Below are 20,513 nucleotides of genomic sequence, written 5' to 3' on the forward strand. Positions count from 1 at the left end.
TAATTTAATGACACTAACACAGATACTCGTAAATGTGTTAGGATATTCGATAATGCTGACAACGCTAGCTGGATTACATTACGATACCACGTGCAAATATGCATTAAAACACTCCTACAGACTGACAGATTCGTAATTATGAATTGTTTTAGTTATATTGTAAAACGTAGAAGCGTTGCTTGGAGTGATGAATGAAGAATCATTTCAAGCAAAAACGCTATGGATGAATATACTTTCAGCACAAAACAGGAAGTACATTGTCAAATCGCAGCACCTGCAGTGAGCGAACTTCTCCAAAAGATGACGCCAAAGCACAGAGAAGAACACGCCTTTTCAGTGTCTTTCTCAGCGTAATATGAAACATTTTTGTTGAATATAAAATATTTGTGACGCTCAGGTCGCATAACGACGATTACTGGCGTGTTACCAGGAAGCAGAAAACCAAGGAAGCATCGTGCAGGTTGAAGTAGTTATGTGGAGATTTCCCTCACAAAAAATGCAAGAGTTGGGAAGTGCTCTGGAAGCATTAGGATGCTATTCAAATGAAACTACATAAGCTAAACTAAAATAATAACGGGATGTTGGAACTCAGAAAAAAATATTACGCAAGTCGTGCGTAAGGAGAAGCGTCCACAAGGAGTACATCCATACATAACAAAGTCCACCAACAATGGTGGATCAGACTCGACTTAAATAGACCTAATTGCTAACAGAAAGCAGCTGCGAGGAAAAGTGTTCAAGGGACAGGCGTGAAGCAGTTACTACCAAAATAATCGTGCACAATCGGGACTAGATCATGAATCACAGAAAAAACAAACCAACCGAAAAATTATTCATGTATTTAGTTTTAATTTCCTGAATAGCCCCCTTACTTGTTGATTCCACTTCATGTTTTCCTCCATTTGCCACCACTTTAGTCAGAGTCCTGTGCTCCCTCACCTGTCTCTTATTGTCAATCAGGTCATTCCAGTCCCTGGTTGCCAATCAGGACATACCTGCCCCTGTTTGCCAATCAGGACATACCTCTCCCTGGTTGTTAGTCAGGCAGTTTCTCATGCCACCCCCTGTCCTGTCTGCTTAACTTACGTGCTTTGTGCCTCCATTCAGTATCTTTCTCTATGCTTCCTGTGCACTGTTTTTATTTTGTCATTAAAAACATTTTACCTGCTTTTCGCCTGCCATGTCTGCTTTCTGGGGTCACGACCAGCACAAACATGAAACGAAAGATAAATGGTAAATGGGTTATACTTGTATAGCGCTTTTCTACCTTCAAGGTACTCGAAGCGATTTGCCACTATTTCCACATTTACCCATATTCACACACTGATGGCGGGAGCTGCCATGCAAGGCCCTAACCACGACCCATCAGGAGCAAGGGAGAAGTGTCTTGCTCAAGGACACAACGGACGTGACAAGGTTGGTAGAAGGTTGGGATTGAACCAGGAACCCTCAGGTTGCTGGCATGGCCACTCTCCCGACCGCGCCACGCCATCCCGATGATGACAGTTCGTACACTTTTAACACAATAAAAGACGATGTAGAGTACTTCAAATTACACAAACATAACAGGTGGGTGATGGATCAACTTTATATTTAATAACAAAGCAAAAACAAAGACAACTATCTGAACTGTCCTCCTTATATGCTGCTACACTGCTCACACACACACACACGCACGCACGCACGCACACACACACACACACACACAATAACTATCTCTGTGGTGCACTCAGTTTAAAATGTCAAAACTCCTCAACTCGCTACAATGATTTGGGGAAAAAAAAGCCACTTTACCTTGTCTGTTAATTTTTTTGGCGTGCAGAGGAGGAAAGGCGGAGGCGGACAGAAGGCTGTGTCGACAATGCTGTGGATACTTCCTGAATGTTTCAAAACACACATCAATGCTCGTTGGCTTTCTTTCAGCTAGCAAATCTAAAACAATGCTGTAAAAATGCTTAAATACTCTTAAAAATCACTCAAACAACAGCTAACAACATTGCTGTGTAAACTGAATGAGCACTAGAGCTCAATCACAATGGATGTGCTGCGGATCAGCAAGTGGGTGGATGAAACATGCATACGTTGAGACAAGGTTCGTACACCAAAGCATATTTTTATTGAGTCTGTGAGTCGTAAATTGAAAAGTTTGTTCAATGAGGCGCTCTTAACTCGAGGTTCCACTTTACTGCAATTTAGCTTCATCCAGAAATGTCACTAACTTTTTGCGGTGTATGTAGGGTGCTTAATATATTTTTCTTCTGAAATTCTAAAAGTAATTTAACTAACATGGTGGTCTGTTTCAACTCCCTACTCAATATGTTTACTTTAAAGTCACAACTGTCAAAGTGTGGACCATTGAAATAAGTCCCTTCTCACAAGAGACCAAATCGGTACCCACACAAACAGACAGTTTCCCACAGTAAAAAAAAAAAAAAGAAAAGGAAAAAAAAAACACTGAAGCTCATGACCCAAACAGGACATCCTCCCAATCTTTCACCCTCTTCAACTTCCCACTCTCGCCACCATAATTCCCTCCTTCCGACTTTTCATCCTCATTTTCTGCTATATGATGGGTGGGTGGTGAGCTCGCTTGTGGAATCTTGCCGTCAATGCAACAGTTTGGTTATCTTTGATTATTTAAGGCAGGACTCCGAAGCATCCTACAGCAGTGGTTCTCAATTTTTTTTCACCAAGTACCACCTCAGAAAAATTTCGGCTCTCCATGTAACCAACATTAAAATCCAGCAACGCAGTAGGCATAGTATGCATTAAAAACAAAGCAAAAGTTTTATTTAACAAGTATATATATTTTTTGACAATGTAACATACATACAGTTCGAACAGTAACTCTGTTAAAATATTGGAGAATTAAACATTGTACTTTAATCAAGTGATCATGGGGCGTACCACTAGATGGAGACGTGCCACAGTTTGAGAATCACTGTCGTGTAGTTTTTGCCACATTATTTCTAATGTTTTCGTCGATCGAAATTCAGGGGTCTAGAAACCTGTTCATGCGAACCAATAGGTGGCATCAAATGACTTCACTGTCAGAGCTTTTCCTCCTGTCCCTCCCACACACCAGTGACCTACAGAGATGCATCATAAATGCTTGAAAAGTGTTTCATAGGTTGAGGATGGTGAGCAATGAAGCAGTCAAACGATTGTTGAGCAGCAAAGAAATATGTATTTTATTCTAGCTGGTGAGTTGTTCCAGGCTTGCCCAGCCAGAAGGGTGCCCCCGGGTAGACGAACGACACGGAGGGATTATGGCTCCAGTGGAACTGGCCAGAGACCGGGCAGTATGGGATTCCCAAATGAGAGTACTATCCCTGTGACTGGACCAAAATAAGTGGAAGAAAATGAATGGATGTACAATTGTTTAATACATGATTTTTGTATTTTTATTTTCAAAATTGTACCTGTTCAATGCAGCTCTTTGGGTTAGTAACGTTTGACACAATAAAAGTAACACTAAAGCTCTAATGGACAATGGTAATTAAATAAGTTCAAACATTAAAAAGAAACATGTTTTTTTTTTGTTGTTGTCTATTTTGTCTTTAAGAACTATTTTCCTGAAAATGAAGGTATTAAAACAAATTTAACATTACATAAGAAAACCAAATTTTTTGATTTTGTCTTAAAAAATAGTTTTCCAGAAAACAGGCAATAAAAAAAAAAAATTACATCGAAAAAAAACCCATCTGTCCCATATTCAGAGTCGTCTTGTGTTCTGGGGGATTATTTCAAAACAAAAAGTCCCACTGCCTCTGTTTACACCCTCCGGACAATCGGCTTTTTGATAACAGGGCTGAGTTAACAGAGCAAAAAACAAATGTCCATTATAGAGGACATGTATGTACTACGCATCTCTTGCTTTTGCTATTCTCATATTTGTTTTCACCTCCTCCTTTCTCCTTTCCCCCAGTGACCCCTGTGCCCTTTTCTTTCGGACTCCCCCTAAACACACAGCTGCACTCAGTCACTCCCATGAAAACACACTCACATGTGCACAAATGATGTAATTCAGTTACTTAAGTATGTTTTATCACTCTAAATCGACTAGCTGGAGGTCATACTTTTTTTTCTTCCCACTTTGATGAGTTACTGCAACCACTCTACTACTTTAAAATGTCAGCTACTCATTCGAAAATATCAAAATACATCTCCCTCTGGAACATAGAGCTGGATCCTTCAGCTCTATATACTGCATATGGTTAAAAGCTCCTGAGAGAAATAAAATACATTTCATTTGAAAAGTGGGTCATTGCATCAGAGGATTAAAAAAAAAAAATTCTAGACAAACATGATGAAACAAGGCGTAGTCAGTTGTTCATGGAGATGATTAATTTTGGGGAAAATATGTCTTACTTTGCATTGGCAAAAAAATGTTTACATGCATTCCGGGGTCTAGGAATAACACCAACGCTGTCATGGGCATCAAGTCCACCAACACAAAGAGCAACCTGCTGAGGCAGCGAGTCTAACAGAAGGGAACACACATCTAAATGTTAACATGAGGTGGATTGCTGTGAAATTTTCTTCTAACTTGTTTCAAGTGATCTTTGACCACATACATATATAATATTAACAGCAACATTGCTGTTAATATTATTCAAACACTTAAAATAATACTATTTAAAGTCCTACTATTTTATCATGCTGTTCAATTGTCAGATTTACTGTAGTTTTTACATTTTTAAGACTCATTTGCAAGTTCAGTTGACTTTGTCCTACATGAGTTTCCGTAGTCAGGAAGTAGTCTTTGCCATTGAGTTTATGTGCAAGTCTTGTCCTTTGTTGACCCTACATAGTGTATTCTATGTATCACATATCAGCTGTTTGATTTATCATCCATCTTAATTGTGTATTTTATTGTCCAATTGGGTAGTGTTGAAATCGCTCTATAACATTGCCAATGTTAACCATGTAGAATGAACTGTATACGGCGTATCCAATGCTTATACCATTTAGCTAGCACATTTTTAAATGCATTTATTTTATGTTGGAACGACGCAGAAAAATTATTTCTATATAACATTTACATACAGTTTTACAGCACTTGAAGTAAAACATCTCTCAAAAAGGTGTCACGCCTGTATGATTGTTTTCTTTTTTGCCATGTTTGGTCATGTTATGTTTAGTCTTTTGGACATTTAGTTCTGTCTTTGCACTCCCTGGTTTGTTTTCGTCTGCATGCCAACTCATTAGTTTCAGCTGTCATGTCGCACCTGTTCCATCACTGATTATGTCACTGCTATTTAAGCCATTCTTTTCCTGTCTTCGTTCTGGCATCTTTACACACCTTCCCATGCTGCACCTCCTTCACGCCCTCGATTATCTGCTTCATGCCTTGCTATGCAGTTCATTTTGTCCACGTAAGTTTTTGTTTATAGTTCATAGTCAATTGCTTTTGTGCTGAGTCTGTGACGTCTCGGTGGCATAGTGGTGCGAGAGGTGCTCTTCCTGGATGCAGTTCGGGCTCGGACACAGCGTACAGGTAAGAATAAAGTATTTATTTAACTAAAAACAGGCTGATAACAAAAACACTGGGTCTTCAAAGTGAAATAAGGAGCTAACTAGCATTAGTGCTAGGCGAACAAAAGGCGGCTTAGCGCAAAAGCATTAGCAAGTACACTCAAGGAAACAAGGAGGCTAAACGTGGAAACTAGCAGATACAAAATACATGAAAACCGAGTCGTCACTTGTGAACACAACTGTATGTAACACAGACTAATAGAAGAGAACGAGTAATTGAAACAGGCCGGTTAAATACCTTCTCTAATGAAAAACAGGTGTGTAAACAAAGGCAGGTGAACGAATCAAGTCACCATGGTGACAAATACAAACAAGGCAGTGCACAAACCAAGAATCGGAAGAGTCAAACAATAAACAAGCAACACAACAGATTCAAAAAACAAAACCATACATGATCCGGGAGGCAAATCATAACAGTACCCCCCCGCCCCCCCCCCCCCCCCCCCCCGTTAAGGGACAGATCCCAGATGTCCCAAAAATCTTGAACCTCCCCCTTCCCACAACAACAAAGTTCAAACGTAAAGGGAGGGCGGAGGGAGGACACGGTGGCGGGTCGCCCAGTGTTGTGTCCCCGAATCCCTCGAGGACACATCAGGTGGCGGCGGCAGATGGAACACCGCTGCAGAAGAAGTCCTGGCGGGTGACCTCGTAGAGGCCACCTCTGCGGCCGACGTGGAAGAGGGTGCGCTTAACGAGGAGGACGCCCTGGGTGCGGCCACCCCTGTGGCCGACGTGGAGGAGGATGCACCCGACGAGGAGGACGCCCTGGGTACGGCCACGCCCGTGGCCGACGTGGAGGCGCATGCGCCGAAGCAGGCCGGGGAGCACAGATGGCCAAGGAGCAGCCGCTGGTCCCGGCCGAGGAGCAGCCACTGGTGCCGGCCGAGGAGCAGATGCATCAGACGAAGCCGGTGTTGGTGCAGCAGATGAAGACGGCGCTAGCTCCGCAGATGATGCAGGTGCTGGTGCAGGTGGCACCGTCATCATCAAGGAGACAGGTGGCGTCGTCGTCATAGTGGGAACAGGTGCAGTCGTCGTCGTTGAAGCAGGCGCTGGAGTGTGACCCAGCCAGAGGTCAGGTGCTGGAGAGTGATCCAGCCTTTGGTCAGATGCTGGAGCGTGATCCAGCCAAGAGTCAGATGCTGGAGTGTGATCCAGCCTTGAGACAGAAGCTGGAGTGGGATCCAGCAAAAAGTCTGGCGCTGGAGTGGGACCCAGCCTTGGGTCGGGGGATGGTGCGTGAACCAGCTTCGAGGCAGGTGCTGGAGTTGAATCAAGACCGGGGTCAGGGGCTGGTGTGTGAACCAGCTCAGGAACAGGACTTGAACGGCCACTACGAATAGGACTACTACTAGGACTAGGCCTACGGCAGGGACTTTGTCTATGATGAGGACTGGGACAGGGACTAAGACAAGAAATAGGACTATCACTACGAACAGAACAGGGACTAAGACAAGTACTAGGACTATCACTATGAACAGAACAGGGACTGCGACAGGGAACGTGACTAGGAGTCCGCCTAGGACCTGGGCAAGGACTTGGGCAAGGACTATGACTAGCAGTCGAACTAGGGCTTGGGCAAGAACTTGGGCAAGGACTAGAGCACTAAAAATAGGACTGGGACTAGAACTAAGACTACAACTAGGACTACTACTACGGCAAGGACTGAACACAGGTGGACGTCACCGTGATTGACAGGTGGGTCAGAGAAGTTCTCAGGGAAGTAAACAAAGGAATTACCTGCCGAGTGAGGGGAATATTGTAATGACTGCTGCATGCTGTCCTGGGGGAGGAGGTCTTCGAGCGTGAGCATCACCGTCACGAGGCGAAACCCTTTTATGAAGGACCAGGACTCGGACTACGACTCAGTCTACGAGTCATAATAGCACTGGGACTATGACGAGGGCTAGGACTTGAACTACAACTAGGAAACAGACAAGGACTCAGGCTTGGACTAGGGCATGGACTAAGACAAGAACTCGGACTCTCACTAAAAACAGGACTGTGACTAGAACTAAGACTACAACTAGGACTACTACTACGGCAAGGACTGAACACAGGTGGAGGAGGTCTAGCTGGGGGCTGTGGCTTAACCGAACGGAACACCGGTGGAGGAGGTCTAGGTTGTACTAACTGAACTACTGGTGGCGGCGGCCTAGGAGGAGCTAGCCGGACTACTGCTGGAGGCGGATGCACAGGAGGCTGGGGCAGAGTGGGAAGCAGCTGTGCTACCTCCGCAGCACAGCCACCAGCACCAAATCCAGGACCAAGTCCAAGTCCAGCACAAAGACCAAGACCAAGTTCAAGTCCAAGTCCACGGCTAGTACCAGTGCCTACACCACGCCAAGCGCCGCCAGTTGCAGCTCCACGACGCCATGCGCCGCCAGTCGCAGCTCCACGACGCCAAGCACCACCAGTCGCAGGTCCATGACGCCAGGCGCCGCCAGTCGCAGCTTCATGACGCCAAGCGCTGCCAGTCGCAGCTCCACGATGCCAAGCGCCGCCAGTCGCAGTTCCACCACGCCAGGCACCAGTGCCTGCACCACGTCGGGCCCCGGTGCCTGCACCACAGGAGGTACCAGTGCCTGCACCACGTCTGGTCCCAGTGCCGCCTGCACCACGCCAGACTCCAGTGACTGCACCACAACAGGTTCCAGTGACTGCACCACAACAGGCTCCAGTGACTGCACCCCAACAGGCTCCAGTGCCTGCACCACACCAAGCTCCAGTGGCTGCACCACGCCAAGCTTCAGTGCCTGCACTACGCCAAGCTCCAGCGGCGCCAGTAGCAGCACCACACCAAGCTTCGCCGCCAGCCACGATAACGACGCTTCCGCCTCTTTGTCGGCCACGGGTGTGGCTACTACATGGTCGTCCGTCACGCCAAGGGTGTCGACCTTCTCGTCGGCCACGGATATGGACGTTCCCGGGTCGCCCACCTCGTCAGGTACAGCGGTCCTCTACGCGTCGCCGCCACCTGACTATGCCCCGGTGGATACGAGGACACGTGGTCTGGCGACCCACCGCCATGTCCACCTCCCGGCCTCCCATGACTTTTGATCATTGTTTTTTTTGGTGGACATCTGGAATATGTCCTTAAGGGGGGGGGGGGTTTCTGTCACGCCTATATGATTATGTTTTGTTTTTTGCCATGTTTGGTCATGTTATATTTAGTTTTTTGGACATTTAGTTCTGTCTTTGCACTTCCTGGTTTGTTTTTGTCTCCATGCCAACTCATTAGTTTCAGCTGTCATGTCGAGCACCTGTTCCATCACGGATTATGTTACTGCTATTTAAGCCATTCTTTTCCTGTCTTCGTTCTGGCATCTTCACACACCTTCCCATGCTGCACCTACTTCACGCCCTCGATTATCTGCTTCATGCCTTGCTATGCTGTTCATTTTGTCCACGTAAGTTTTTGTTTATAGTACATAGTCAATTGCTTTTGTGCTAAGTCTTTTTTGTGTATGTCCATTATTTCATGCCATCGAGCAAGTGTTTTTGTTTCATGTTTGTAATTTGGTAGCCAAGTGTTGTACCTCCACTGTGAGCGCTTTTGTTTATCTTTTGTTAGTGATAGTATTAAATAAAAAGATGTACTCACACTCACGTCTCGCCCGTGCCAATTTTCCTCTGCATCGTGGAAACAACCTTAATCCATGTCGCAGCCTGACAAAAGGACCTCAAATGGGAGTTTTAATTTTTATTTTTCAGCTACGCTATTAAAAATATGGGGTGCCAAATGTTAAAATTCAATCACCCTGTTCTTATATATATTTTGAATATTTAGCTGTAATTTCACTCATGATATTATTTTACACATTTAGCTAATTTTCTTCACAATTGAGGTAGAATATAAATGCTAAATACATGTTAAATATAAAATCTGAATGTTAAATTGTAATTGTAAATACAAATTTTGGATTTAAGTGTTATATCAAAATTTTAAATCGAAAGTTAAACCTTAATGGGAACTCTAAATCTTAAACCTAAATGTTAACCTAAATGCTATATCTAAATGTTAAACTAAACCTACATTATAAATCTAAATCCACAAGTTAAATCTAAATGGTAAATCTAAATGTTAAATCTAAACATTAAATATAAATGTCAAAGCTAAATGTCGACTCTGAAACCAAATGTTAAATATAAATGTTGAATTGAAATGGTAAACCTAAATGTTAAATCTAAGTGTTAAATCTACATAACATTTCTAAATCCAAATGTTAAATCTTATTTGTCAGGTAGTGTCGGTGACGAACCCCAAAATGCAGAGATGGCAGGCTTGTTGCATGAAGACATTACTTTTAACGTAAAAAATAAATGCAGGAAAAAAATAAATGCAGGAAAACAGGCCTCAGGAACCAGCAAACCGGAACAGGATACCAGGAAACTGCAAACGACTGGAGATAGCAAGCAGTTCACAGCATACAATACTACAGCAATAACTGGAGGACGAGGCAGGTAAAAAAATAGTGGCCTGATTGGCAGTTGCCACCTGGTGTGCCAGACTGCCAATTAGGTACAGGTGAGGAAAACAAGCGCTCAGGGAGACGTACAGGAAATGGAACCAAAATAAGAGCGCTTACAGGAAATAAAACACAAACACGAAGGAAAAACCAAAACATAACCAAACTGTCAATGACAAGCCCGACATTAATGATAAATCCAAATTCAAACCTACATGTTAAAACTGAATCTAAATAATACATTTAATGTTAAATCAAAATGTTAATTATAAATCTGAATGTTAAATCTAAATTAAAAAATTAAAACTAAATTGTGACTCTAAATTGAAATGTTGAATCTAAATGTTAAATCTAAATTCAAATGCTAAATGTATGTATTAAATCTAAATTGAAACGTTAAATCTAAATGTTGAATCCAAATTTAAATATTAAATTGAAATGTTGAACCTAGATGTTAAATTTAAATGGTAAATCTAAATATTAAATACAAATCTAAATGGTAAATCTGAATATAAACATAACTTTTACATGTTAAACTTAAATGTTAAATCTAGGTCTAAATGGTAAATAGAAATGTTAAATGTCAAATGTCAAATCTAAAGCTAAATATTAAATCCAAATGTGAAATCTAAATGTTGAATTTAAATAGCTCGCCAACTGTAAAGTCAAACTTTAATGGCTGGGAACGTCTGAAAATCCAGCTTTTATCGTTATGTGCATGTTTGACACGTTCAAGATGCGAAAAGCATGGTTTTGAAAATTGATTAAAAAATGATAATCAAAATTACAAAATAAGTATATATATAAAAAGTGTTCAGCAAGAGCTTAAACGTAATATGTGACTTGATGTGGTTTGTAGCACACTGATATTTGTCCTATTGCATAGTTAGTAATCACTGTTTAATGCCCTCTTAAGAACCATCGCCAAATTCTTTCTTAGTCTCAGAAGTCAGTTTTCCTCTGATGTGATATGCCTTGTATCATGTATTGTGGGTGTTGCATCCTGCTGCTGTTAGTAAAAAAGTGTACTCAGAAGAAGATTTTTTTTTTCTAGAAGCAGAGTGCCCTCTAGTTGGTTCTTCCTGTTTATAGAAGAAGATTTTTTTTTTCTAGAAGCAGAGTGCCCTCTAGTTGGTTCTTCCTGTTTATACCCATTCTCACCGCTGCTCCCTTCACATACATTGAGCTCTTCTACAAAAAATGCGGCATGCCCCGCCCCACACACACACCACACACACGAACACCATGGTGATGTCCCACAATGCACCAGTCAACCAGTTTAATTGTCTTTATAAAACAGGGTTTCCTGTGACATCCCAGTTCTTATTATAATAAGGCAGTTTGAGAGTGAAGCACGGGGAATATTATTTGATTTATTAGCATGCGCCAGACACTAGTTCATATTGTGCACTTGTGTTGGGCCCATTATGGCTCTGGGACGGGCTGGATTAGAACGTATGAAAGCGGGCAAGGATTAAGATGAGGCACTGAATCCATGAAAATAAATCTCCCCCTAGATTTAGGGAGGAATACAACTGATTAAGATGTTTTATTTTACATAACCAGGAAGGATCTTCTGAGGGTAAAACTGTAAAGTGTAGATGAGAAAGGTGAAGCTCCTCTTCAGGTGTCTTTTTCACAATGTAGAACCAAAACTGGGAGATATTGCACAATCTAACCATTACATTATTAATTTGGTTATTTTCCTGTGTTTCCACCAATATTTCCTGACTCTTATTTTGTTATTTATATTGCCTGTTTGCCACCATATGTTTCACCTTTCTCACCTGTCCCTAATTGGCACTCAGGATTTATAAGGATGCTTCACATGCCAAGCCCTGTCCTCTGTCTGCTTAACTTGTGTGCGTTGTACTTCCAGTAAGCACAGCTTTTCCCTATACTTGGTTTCGATGTTGTCTTTCAGTGCATTTCCCTGCTGCATTATATGTTGTTATTGATAACTTTTTTACCTGCACTTCGCTTGCCATCTCTGCATTCTGGTGTCACCACCAAAACAAGCTCTGCTGTACAAGAACGTAACATATGTTACTTTTGGTTTACTTATACTTAAGATAAGGCAAAACTCTTTTGCATTAACTGTTAAACATAGATTTCCAAAGATGGCATTTATATTTTGTATTATATTCATACAAATATATATTTTAACACAAATGTTAAAAAAATATATATGCTTACAATATCAGTTATTTGGTGATAATTGTTTGAAGACCCTGCTGAATCGATCACATTAGCATCGTAACTCGTTTGTTTTTTGCTAACTTGTTAACAACCTTTTTAACTCTCTTTGTTGTTGCGACTGCATCTCTACTTGGTCCTCATGTATTAAGCGTGTGTACGGACAAGAACTTTTTTATCTCAACTTTTTCACAGCAAAGTTGAGATATATGAAGAGTGAACTGAACGTCATGCTTCACAAATGCAAATATCCACATGCTGTCTGGATAATTTGGCGACACCGAAAGGTGGTCGTTCGGGCTTTGCCAACATTTGATTTCAACAATGTAAAAAGGATCAGGGCAAGGACCAGACATTTGCTTTCTCACCAATGCACTTAATATTTGATATTGATATCAATTTAGCTAGGCAAACATTTTGGCACCTAATGCTGTGACAATGTGTTCTTGTGACTCCAGCACCGCTTGGCCAGTCAGGCTGACAGCTGCAGCAGTTGTTGGTTGCGTCACATTAATGACAGTGGCAAAATGGCCCGACTTTGTGACACGTGGCTGCTACCGCAAGAAACGTTCCTGTATTGTAACAATACATTGAGTATCAAACAAGAGTCAAAGTCTTTGGTGGCATATTTAAACTGAAAATATTTAAAACCAAATAGCAAATAATTTTTTCACAAAACTCTAATCCGGCTAAGAGCAGGCTACTGTATATAAGGTAGCCTTAATGCACAGGCTTACTAGGGCTATAGTAAGCCTGATTAGGAATGCAATGCTTGATGTTCATAGCTGTCAATTACCAACAGCTAAGCTTCGTCCAGTGATTGTGTGATCTCTCTCTTGGCTGTGTTGTCTGTTTCTACTGCTCTGAGTGGGGCTTGAAAACACATAACACATGGCCTGTGAAAGACCAGCGTACGACTACTGAGCTAAAAGCACAGGCAGTCTCCCAGATTGCCAGGACTTTATTTAAAGTTGAATGGCTTGTATTACAGTCACACAGACGTGTATGCACCTGTCGTGAAGGACATGTATTCATGAACAAAAGTATATTTAAAATATGTATAAAATAGGTGTTGTTTTTGCATTATTGCTGTTCTGTTGAGTAAAATCATGATTTTTTTTAAATTTTTAATCTGGTCAATTTAAGAAGAGTTTAACATGATCAATAAGCCTGATTAAAAATGTGTTTCTTTAAACTTTTTTTTTTTAGAAAATATCAAAGGTGTCTGCAGTCCTAAGGCTCTCTGACAGGCTGTTCCACAGGTGGGGCCCATAGCGGCTAAATGCTGCCTCACCGTTGGTCTTTGTATTTGGGAAAGATAAAAGTTTGGTGCCAGAGGAAATCAGTATTGGCGTGGGTTGCTACGGTCAAGATAGGTAAAAAGGTGCAAGGATATCAAGACATTTAAAAACTAACAATAGATCTTTAAAATCAACCATGAAGGGCACGAAGAGCCAATGCAGCACATTTAAAACTGGTGTAATGTGCCTCCGCTCTTGAGTCCTTGTCAGCACGCGTGCAGCTTTTTTGTAATAATTGTAGATCACTAATATTCTTTTTCGGAAGATCATTAGTCCAAACGAATAGAATAAAAGCACGCATTAGAAACGGGAAGACTCTGTAATCTTTTCAAAATGTTGGAAAAAGTTAGCACTGTGAAGACTCTTCTTCGGCATGGTAATGCCGGTGTTGTTTTCCCGAGGATGCCTCGAAGTAGAACACAGCAAAGGTGAGATATAAAGGTATTTATTAAATAATATAAGGCCAGGAACAAAAACACTGGTGTAAAGAGAAAAGGCAAACAAAAGACGCTAGCGTGAAAGCTAGGATAAACACAAGGAAAACTAAAACTTGGCACGAGGACACAAAAGAGTAAACAAAACATTCAGCATGAAAGCTGGAATATGAATTGGTTTAGCGTAAGAGCTAGCGAGAATATACATACGAAGACAGATGAGAGTCGTCACTGTTGCACGTGGGCAAATTAGGATCCGAGAATGAATAACGAAAAGGGGCGAGTTTAAATAAGAGAGGTGATTAGAAGAAAAGAGGTGTGCGTAGATAACAAGGGGCAGGTGAACTAATGGGCTACCATGGTGACAGACTAAACAGGAAATAAAGACGTTAAACAACAGGGTGATACAAAAATGGAACAATAAACCAGAATATATACAGATCCAAGCAGCGGATCGCAACAGTATTCCCCCCCCAAAAAAGACAGATACCAGATGTCCAAAAACAAACATGACAAAGAAAAGACTTGAACCCCCTCCCCACTACAAGAAAAAATCCACAGACGGAGGGAAGGCGGAGGGAGGCCATGGTGGAGGGCCGCCAGGTCGTGTGTCCCCGAATCCACCGAGGCCAAAGTTTTGGCGGGCGACGTCGAAAAGGCCACATCAGTGGCCGGAGTGGAGGTGGACGCGCCTGCTGAGGCGGACACCCGGGGTACGGCCACACCCGTGGCTGACGTGGAGGAGGCTTGGCAGCAGCAGACGAAGGTGCGGGGACTGCAGCCAAAGCAGGCGCCGAGGCCGGCGGAGGAGCAGGCACGAGGTGAACTAATGAGCTAACATGGTGACAGACTAAACAGGAAATAAAGACGTTAAACAACAGGGTGATACAAAAATGGCACAATAAACCATAATATGTACAGATCCGAGCAGCGGATCGCAACAAGCACCAAGTCAAAAATCATACCCAGATGTTTTATAGATTGTGTTCGTTTGAAAATGTTGTAATTTTGTAAAGGTTTCTCCCTCGGGACCAATACTGTTTTGTCTTGGTTGAGATGTAGGAAATTGACAAATGTGTTAATGTCTCAGAGACAGCAAACTGTTCTATAAGCCAGAGGTGGTTCAACAAACTACCAGTGGTGTGTTGTAGTGTTTCTTTCATGATATCATACTCTTTTTTTCCCCCAGAATTAAGTGGTTCCATATTTGTCACTCTGCTTGATCTAAAAATGAAACTGTTACTGACTTCCACAATGTACATATTCTTGATTTATTTTAGTGTGTCGTAAAACTAAAAGTTACCATTTGAAATTACTAGAGTTTGTGTCATGTCTGTTTTCTGCTTTTTTGCAACAAACTTAAACAACTGAATAAACATCATCCAAGCGTTGCGGTAAGCCCATCATTTTTTCTGAAGGGCTTATACAGTTCACACGTTGTTGGTAAGGTTACTCCCCCTAGTCAACATAAGAATTCAGAGAAAAAGCACATCCAGCTGTCACGTCACTTACCATCCCTCGATAAAAGCCTCATCAAACATTTGTTACCAAGCAACAATAACAGATGTGAAGCAAAATGCCACACAATATGATGTTTAACACCACTTAGTAAGCTCTTCAAACAAATCCTTCATGGGTCGCCTGTTGGAAGCGTATGTGCATGTGTACTAACATGTTTACATGTGTCTTAGTCAATATATAGGATGAGAAATAAGCCTGCAGCGTTTTTTTAATTCATTATATATAGTGAGAAATAAGCCTGCAGTTCTTTTGCTTTGTGTTATAGATGATCGCAGAGCGAGACTGGAATTGGGTGAGCACAACAAAGGCAGTGTGGTCACTGCACTATCAGGGAGGCACACAGTCTGTTAAATTTTTATTCTTTGTAGGTTTTAAAGGCACAAGGTTGTAAAACAAGAATTGAACAAGCAGTTCCCTCTCCCTTTGCCCCTCCATGTCGATGTGAAAGTGTGTGTTTTGCCAATAAAACAAAAACTGACAGCTACATGGACTTACTGTCTTCACGACAAAAACTCAGAATCAGTCTAACAGCTCTTTGTGAATGCAACACAATTACATATTAGGACAAAAAAAACGAGTCTACTAAACCACCACAGCTGAAAGTGTTTACTGTGGTGATTATGTACAGAAAACGTGATCTTTGAATTTTACACTTATACGGCAGGATGAGACATTTAGGGTGTATTCATCTCTCCCCATCCCCCACCTACCAGGAAGACCCCAAACCGTGCTACCAACACGACAATATCCATCCATTTTCGACATCCTGTCCCTTTCAGCTGCATTTCAGCTGCATTCGGGCGGAAGGCGCTGTAAACCCTGGACAAGTCGCAGCCTCATCGCCGTTGAGGTATTTTTTTTTGTGAGATATGGCGTCAGGGGATAGGCTGGGTCACCACAAAGAAAAACAGGGAGCAGATCTTCATCTTCCAGCAGTTGTTTGGCACAATAGGAAATGGTTCCATCTTTCAGCTGCGCAATAATGGCGGAGTTAGCGATGATGTGGGCATTATGCACGCTGCCTGGCCATTTCACTGTTAGATCTATGAAGCAATATTGTTAGTCACACACTACCTATTGTGATTAGATATACACAAGAAGTATAATAGACTAATCTGGATAATAACTGAACATAGAAAACTCTTATTTGTCAGTTTAGCCCGGGAGCTTTGTTTATTCTTTACCTCTTGGTCGAACACCGGCAATTCCCCTCTTACTTCCGGTTAGTGAAGCGCAATACATCCTGTTACAGCAGTAAAGATACCGACTTTCACAATAAAGGTTTCAGTCGTAAACATTACATCTCCCTTCAACAAAATAAGATGTGTATATGGAGATAATCAATGTCATGCAGAAAAACTGAGGCACTTAAACACAATTCTGAGCTACAACATTTGAGTCATAGTATACTGTAAATCTTTAGCAGTGCAAATAACATTGGAACACCATATAGCATCAGTATACTCAAGAGTGCTGCAGTATTTAAGTGTTACTTCCGGAACAAAATCAACAGCAGTGAACATTTGCTTTCGCTCGATCGACAGGTCCTGAGATACTCCTGTGAATGTTAAAATAACTCAACAAGGGAATCATTCTGTATCAACAGTAGATAAACTGATGAACATCTCCCAATGTAACCTACTAATACAGTGTAATGTTACAAATCAGTGTATTTTCTTCTTCTCTTTCCAATATTTAATTTTTATTTTTATTTTTTTTTTAAGTTTTAGGATAGCGATCCGCCTACACCCTTTACAATCAATTATAAATCGAGGACTTGCCTCTGCCTTTTGACACATCCATACCTTGTGTGTGGCAAGGCTCGGAGTGAGCAGGTTCACACACAGAACTGGTGTGATGATGTTGCGCACCTGGGTCCTCTGGTGTAGTGTTGGAGTCATCTTCGCTGGCCCCTGGCTGCTGTGTGATGGGTGTGTGGTTGTCTAGCAGGTGCCGTCGGTTGCGTCTGAATGACTGTCCGTCACCGGTCTCGATGTGGTAGCTCCGCGGTGTCTCAGCTGGTCGGATGACTCTCGCTGGTTTCCACGTGCCATCACCCTGCTGGATACGGATGGGTGCTCCAGCGTGCAGCGTTGACAGCGGTCTGGTAGATCTGTTGTACTGTTGTATCTGGTGCTGATGGCAGTTCTCTCTCCTTGCATGTACAGTAGCCTCGGGGGTCACCTAAGGTCGCAGTTGTTGAGTTGTCGTGGGCAGGATGGAGCGTAGTCTGCGGTTTATAAGGACATAGGCTGGGGATTTTAGTCCGTCAACTGGTGTGTTCCTATAATCCAGAAAGCAAAGATAGGGGTCTTTCTTGTCCTCTTTGGCCTTGGTGAGGATTCGCTTTGCAGTTTGAACAGTCTTTTCTGCTAAGCCGTTGCTCTGCGAGTAATGCGGGCTCAAGGTGATGTGCTGGAAACCCCATGACTCAGCGAACTGCTTGAATTCGCTTGAGTTGTAACTAGGCCCATTATCACTGACGACTCCACGGGCGATTCCTTGCCTCGAAAACACTGCCTTCATCTTGTGAATGACAGCGGCTGTGGTGATGTTATGCAGGCGCTCAATTTAAAAGTATCTGCTGAAGTAGTCACAGATGATGATGTAGTTCTCAGAGTTCCATGTGAATAGATCTGTTGCTACAGTCTCCCATGGTGTCTCTGGGATGTCATGTGAGAGCATGGGCTCTTTGGTGTTGGTACTATGATGTGTTTGCCATATGTCGCATCTTTGTACTGCCAGGCCAAAACATTATGTCTCTTGCCCTGTGTTTGCTCTTCTCAACTCCTAATTGTCCTAAGTGGTTGCATTTTAGCATGTATGGTCTGAGCTTGTGTGGAATGATTATTTTCTCACCCTTTAGGACAGGGGTTGGTAACCTTTACCACTCAAAAAACCATTTTGACCCATTTCACATAATAAAGAAGGCAATGGGAGCCGCAACCATTCTCGCGAATATCTGCTGATGGTCACCCAGATAACAATAATAAGGGCTCGCTATGAAGCCATTGCCTTTGACGCTGTCTACAACATGTACAAACACCTTGCCAGTCCAGTATCATGTTGTATGTGGCTTCCGCATATACTCGTACGAGATTGCAAGGCACACTGGGTGATACAGGTTACACGACGGTTGTGATATAAACAACTTTAACACTCTTACTAATATGCGCCACACTGTGAACCCACACCAAACAAGAATGACAAACACATTTCGGGAGAACATCCTCACAGTAACACATTATAAACGCAACATAACAATTACCCAGAATCCCGTGTATCCATTACTTTTCCAGACTATGTTATACACCCCCGCTAGCACCAAACCCCGCCCCCGCTACCCCTCCGTGCGTCACTTGAGGTGGGCAGGGTTTAGGGCGCGGGGGTGTATAACATAGCCTGGAACAGTCATGGATGCACGGGATTCTGGGTAATTGTTATGTTGTGTTTATAATGTGTTACTGTGAGGATGTTCTCCCAAAATGTGTTTGTCATTTTTGTTTAGTGTGGGTTCACAGTGTGGCGCATATAAGTAAGATTGTTGAACTTGTTTATATCACAACCTTCAGTGTAACCTGTATCACCCAGTGTGCCTTGCAATCTCGTATGTGTGACGATAGAAGCTGTGAAATGCATGCTTCCGGCCGGCACGCAGATAGCATAGCACAGCATAGCATAGCCTGGCGTAAAGGCGGGCGCGATGGCATGTTGTAGAGGATGTTAACAGTAAATCCATTAAAAGTAAATCCATTACGGCACTCCCTCAATATTGTAGTCCGAGTGAAAATCGGAGAATGTTGACCCCGGGTGATGTCCGGGAGAGGCACCGAAATCCGGAATCCACCCGTAACAATCGGGGGGTCGGCGATTATGCAGCTGGGCAACATCAGAGTGGCCCAAGAGCCGCATGCGGCTCCGGGGTCACGGGTTACGAACCCCTGCTTTAGGAGGATCCCATCGGCTTCTGTGATCTCGTCACGGTGGTTCTAGTAATCGCTGACGAGTGGGTGACATCGTTTTCGTGTCTCCGGCCAGCCAGACCGGATAACTTGCTTTAGCTTTGGGAGCTGCTCATCCTAAGCTGTCTCCATTTAGATGTTGTCCAGCCTATCAGTTCTCACTGGGGCTGCGCTAATGACAGCATGCACTTGTGTCTCCATAGCCTCGGATAGAGACTCGTTCTCTTCATCCATGGATTTTTTCGACAGTGTGTCGGCTACAGGGATCTCTTCGCCTGGTCTGTGGGTGAGAGTTATGCCGTGTTTTTGCAATGCAAGCATAATGCGCTGTAAACGCGGTGGAGCAGAGAATGGTCTGTAGTGGTTTGTGGTCTAATTCCATAGTTATGTTTCGCCCATAGAGATACTCATAGAACCTCTTACACCCATACCTGACTGCATACAGCTCCTTCTCGATTTAGGCGTAATTTTGCTCCGGGCTGGTGAGCAGCTTGGATGCATATGCTACAGGTCTTCCATCCTGCATGATGGTTGCATCCAAGCCGTTTTTTGACGCATCCACTTGCAGTGTTACTTTTTTTTCAGGATCAAAGTAAGCCAACACTGGTCCTGGCTCCGCTGTGATGATCTTTTTCATCTTCTGAAACGCATTATCGTGCATAGTGCCCCATATGAACTCTGTGTTCTGTCTTAGCAGTATTCTGAGTGGTGCACACACCTCAGCTAGGTTGGGTGCAAATCTCGTTAGGTAGTTGACCATGCCTAGCACGGTTTCGAGTTCTGCCTCACTTGTTGGCGGTGGCATGTCTTTTATGACTCTCACCTTAAGTGGTTCTGGTTTCAAACCGCTGGCTGTGATTTTATGGCCAAAGTTGCTCACCTCAGAAACACAAATGTAGCATTTATCTGGATTCAGGCGTATGCCTCTCTCCCTGGTGCGGTCGAGAATGGCCCGGAGATTGGTGTCGTGTTCCTGCTTTGTTATTCCTAACACAACAATGTCGTGAACCGTGAGCAGTGAGGATTCCTCACTTAATTTGATTGCCCAATACCCTGATCTTGTGTCTAGGATACTGAAATACCTGCTAACTT

The sequence above is a fragment of the Nerophis ophidion genome, linkage group LG15, assembly GCF_033978795.1.
Source record: "Nerophis ophidion isolate RoL-2023_Sa linkage group LG15, RoL_Noph_v1.0, whole genome shotgun sequence".
NCBI classification, from domain to species: Eukaryota; Metazoa; Chordata; class Actinopteri; order Syngnathiformes; family Syngnathidae; genus Nerophis; species Nerophis ophidion.